At 37.2% G+C, this 5,000-nt stretch overlaps 1 protein-coding gene across 3 annotated transcripts in view; it reads left to right on the top strand.

The window, feature by feature from the left end:
• LOC127947410 (glutamic acid-rich protein-like) overlaps window positions 1-5,000 on the top strand; it is a 255,412-nt gene that overhangs the window by 118,803 nt on the left and 131,609 nt on the right. The gene's annotated exons all lie outside the window — the stretch shown is intronic.

Raw genomic sequence — 5,000 nt, 5'->3', positions numbered from 1 at the left:
AGGAATACCAGGTGCTTTAAGCTTTTGGGTTTTCTTTCCTACTTATATAATGTACTGGCGATTAGATTGGCTGATCTCTAAATAGCCCTCTCTTTGCGGCAGTCTTTGCTTACGGCCATACCAACCTGAGGGCGCTAGAGAGCTACAGGAAGTGTTGGCTGCAGTTTGGAGAGGAAGGCTCTCCTCCATTTTGTTTTTTCTGTTAGTGTTTGTTTTGAGAGTTGTTTTTGGACTTTAGTTTATTTTTTGTGTGGTTTTTCAGTTTTAAACCACCTAACAGCGGCATCTTGCTGGCTGGAGGGTGGTTAATTTTTTGTTTGTGTTTTGTACAATGGACGGATTATTGGCAAACGACACTGGAATGGCTGGAGAGACACGCATGGCAAACGACACTGGACTGGCTGGAGAGAGACGCATGGCAAACGACACTGGACTGGCTGGAGAGAGACGCATGGCAAACGACACTGGACTGTCTGGAGAGAGACGCATGGCAAACCACACTGGACTGGCTGGAGAGAGACGCATGGCAAACGACACTGGACTGGCTGGAGAGAGACGCATGGCAAACAACACTGGACTGGAGAATCGACAACGAGCAGGACACGGTAAAAATCAAGATTTAAGAGATCTACTTGGTAAAAGGAAATACTTAAAGGAGGCAACAGTGATTGTGAATGTGGAAAATGTTAGTGAGGTGAAGGCTGTGGATATTATTAAAGCGGTGACGGAGAAATGTGGATATGGGGAAATCTTGGCATTAAGGCCAAGACAAGGAAAAGAATACGAGCTGACAATGGAAAAAGAAGAAACTTGTGATAAACTGACTGAGGGATTGGTAATAAATGGAGTGAACTGTGAGATAAAAAAACTTCAAAACAGAGACTATGTTGTCTCTTTCATGCATCTGCCCGTCTACCTTGCTGATGAAGAGATTTTAAATAAACTGGAGGTTTGGGGGGTTTCCCCAATTTCAAAAATAAAGCGGCGTGTTTATCCGGGCACCAGCATTGAGGATGGGACGAGATACGTAAAGGCACGGTTCCCGAAGGAGGTGGCCTCCCTCCCTTACAGCACAAAAATAGAAACGGCAGAGGGACCACAATATTTTCGGGTGATGCACAGTCATCAGGTTAAGACTTGTCGGCTGTGCATGAGCCCAGACCATGTGGTGAAGGACTGCCCGGAGTTCACGTGCCATAAATGCAAGGAGAGAGGCCATTTCGCGAGAAATTGCAATGCTGTGACGTGCCCGGATTGCAATTTGGTTTTAAATAAGTGTGAGTGTTGGATGCAGGGTGAGGAGGAGGAGGAGGAGCAGCAGGTGGGCGGGCAGGTGCATGAAAGAGACAACGAACAGCGAGTTGATGGAGAAACAGTACGAGGTGAAGGACTGGAATTAAATAAGGATATAGAACAACAGAAAGAGTGTACCGAACCGATTATACAAACACTACAGGATGGGGGAATTTGGTCACAGATGGATTTGACTGACAGCTTGCAAAATGCTTTGGATACTATGGAACTGGATGATGAAAGGAATAAAGTATTGAGTGATGCACAACAGGAGGGAATTTTATGTACACCGATGGATGTGACGGACAGTGTGCAAAAGGAGATGGACGCAGTAGAAATTAATGATGCTACAAAAGAGTGTGAACAAGGACAAGAAAATGAGGAGACGCAGGGGAAATCATCAAAAAGAAGAAGATCTGTGAAGGTAATACCCAATTTAGATACTGCAAGAAAAAGAGTGCTTAAAGAAGATGGTTTTGAATGTACAAATAAGTATGAGTTGCTAAAGGGTTTGGAGGAGGTGGACTGAGTTTATGGGTTTTATGCATGTTTCTATATGTTTTATGCTGTTAAGAATAGTGACTTTTAATGCTAGAGGGCTGTCAGACATGGGAAAATTTGAAAAAGTGAAAGAAATGTGTAAAGGAGAAGATGTGATTTTATTACAAGAAACTAACTGGAGGGAAGAGTACATGACTGAAATAAGGAAAAGTTGGAGCGGAGAGATTTTATATAACAATGGTGATGGGAGGCTGGGAAGAGGAGTTGCAGTTTTAATAAAAGAAAACAGTGGTGTATCGTGTAAAACAATATATAATGACATGGATGGGAAATGTATTGCGGTTGAAATGGAGTATGAGGAGAAAAAAGTTATTTTAGTTAATATTCATGCACCAACAGTAGAGAATGAAAAGAAGGAATATTTTAATGTATTAAGAGAATTTTTAAAGAAACATAAAGAAGTTATTATGATGGGTGATTTTAATACTGTTTTCAGTAAATTAGAAATGGGAGAGGGAATGGTTTTTAAAAATGATAAAGGAAGAAAAGAACTGAAATTATTAATGGAAGAAAATAATATAATTGATGTATGGAGAGAAAGAAACGAAAAAAAGAAAGAATATTCAAGGAGGCAATTATTGGGTAATTTTATGTGTAAGACTAGGATTGATTTTATTTTATGTACAAGGAACATTGAAGGATTTATCGGTAATATTAAATATGAAGAATCAAGCTTAAGTGACCATAAACCAATTTTTATGCAAATAGACTGGAGTTCAGTGAAGAAAGGGCCGGGGGTATGGGTATTAAATGTAGAGGTTTTGAAGAATGAGGACTATGTGTTAAGTATTAAAGAAATTATTGAAAAAGAAAAGGAGAATGGAATGTACGGCGAAGATAAAAGGATATGGTGGGAAAATGTTAAATATTTAGTTAAAAAATTCACAATAAAGTACAGTAAATTAATACAGAGAAGTAAGAGGAAGAAGGAGAGAGAAATAAGAGAAAAATTGGAAAAAGAATTAAATGAGAATGGGAAAGATATACAAAAAATAAAAGAATTGGAGGGAATATTGAAAGAAATGGAAGAGGAAAGATATGAAGGCGCAAGACTAAGAAGTAAAGCTAAATATACTGTGGAGGGTGAAAAATGTACAAAGTTTTTTTTTTTGATTTAGAAAAAATAAGAGGGAAGGCTGGAATGATTAAAGAAATAAGAGGGAAAAATGGTGTAGTTGTGGAAACTAATGAGGAAATATTAAAAGAAATAAAGGCATACTATGAGAACCTGTTTAGTACTGAGGGGGTGGGGGAAGAAGAGAAACTGGAGTTACTGAAGCAAATAAAAACAACAGTAGGAGAAGTAGACAAAAAAGAATGTGATGAAGAGATAAGAGAAGAAGAGATTAAAAGAGCAATAAGTGAATTAAACAAAAAGAAAAGTCCAGGTGTAGATGGTTTGGGGAGTGAATTTTATATAGTTTTTAAAGATTTTTTAACTAGCATTTTAAAAGAAGTATATGTAGAGGTGTTTAAGAAAGGAGAATTAAATCAAAGAATGGGAATGGGTTTAATGAAATTGATATACAAGAGAAAAGGAGAGAAGACAGATTTAAAGAACTATAGACCGATTACAATGCTGAATACTGATTTAAAGATTTTATCTAAAATTTTAGCCAACAGATTGAAAGAAGTCATGCCGAGTATAATTAAAACTAACCAAGTGTACGGAGTGAAAGGGAGAGACATAGCAGATACAACTATTAGTATAAAAGATATGATAAGATACATACATGAAAGCAATAAAGATGGGTTTATTATCAGTTTAGATTTTGAGAAAGCTTTTGACAGGGTGGAGCATGGTTTTTTATTTGATGTTTTAAAAAGTTTTGGTTTTGGAGAGAATTTTATGAAATGGATTAGGATTTTATACAAAGGCGCAATAACAAAAATTAAATATAATGGGTTTTTAACACAGTGTTTTAAAATTACTAGATCGATAAGACAAGGATGTCCGTTGTCAGCTCTTTTATATTCTTTAGTTGCAGAACCTTTGGGATTGGCTGTAAAACATGGAGAGGGGATAAAAGGCATAGGCATCGAGGGAGGGGAAAGTAAAATTTTTCAGTACGCCAATGACACAACATTATTGTTAAAAGATCTGAAGAGTGTGGAAAATGCAATTCAAATTGTACAAAAGTATTGTAGGGGATCAGGAGCTAAAGTAAATGAGGACAAAACGCTGTATATGAGATTTGGAGGGGCACCGGTTTTAACAGAACATTTTACCTTTAAGGAAACTAAAGAAATGAAGATTTTAGGTGTTTTAATGGGGAGGGATGAAAAGAAAGCAGATGAAACTATGTGGGAAGAAGCTTTAGGAGGGATTGAAAGAAGATTGAATTTTTGGAGAATGAGAACATTAACTTTGAAAGGGAAGGTTTTAGTTCTTAATGTTTTAATGGTTTCGAAATTGTGGTATATTTTATATGTGTCATCTATGCCGTTGTGGGTAGAAAAAAGGCTGAAAAAATGTTTTTTTAGATTTTTTATGGGAAGGGAAGCCCCCAAGAATAGCATACAACACTTTAATAGGAGCAGTGAAGAAGGGAGGACTGGGGTTAATGGATGTGGAGCAAAGAAAGAACAGCTTGAGAGTGAAAATAATAAAAAAGTACTTGGATGAAGAAAACGAAGTGGCATGGAAGAGAACAATGGGGCATTTTTTAAGTAAGTGTAGTAATTTTAATTTGGGGGACAACATTTTATGGATGAAAGTTAAAAAATGGATGACGGAGGGGCTGCCAGATTTTTATAAAGAACTGATGGGGGCATGGGGCAAATTTTTAACGAATGTGCATTTTAAGCCACAAGGCAGAGAGAACATTTTAAATCAGCCTTTATTCTTAAACAACGGCATTTTAAGTCAAGGGAAGGAGGTTTTTTTTAAGAAGTGGTGGGATGTGGGAATCACGAAAGTCAGAGATGTTTTATATGAATTCAAAGAGGGGTTTTTACCAGTGCAATACATTGTGGATGTGATGGAGGAGGCAAAGGAGGATTATAGCAGACGAGAGATAACAAACAAGTATGATGTAATTAAGAATGCAATACCTCAAGAGTGGATAAACAGAATTGACAACATGGAAGAAGAGAAACCTGGGAAAGATGTGTATGTGAGGCTAGGGGAAAAACTGTGTGCTTTT

This window comes from Carassius gibelio, chromosome A25 (genome assembly GCF_023724105.1).
Source record: "Carassius gibelio isolate Cgi1373 ecotype wild population from Czech Republic chromosome A25, carGib1.2-hapl.c, whole genome shotgun sequence".
Classification (NCBI taxonomy): Eukaryota; Metazoa; Chordata; class Actinopteri; order Cypriniformes; family Cyprinidae; genus Carassius; species Carassius gibelio.
Note: the sequence above shows the minus strand (reverse complement) of the source record. Positions and strands in the feature narration are given on the sequence as shown.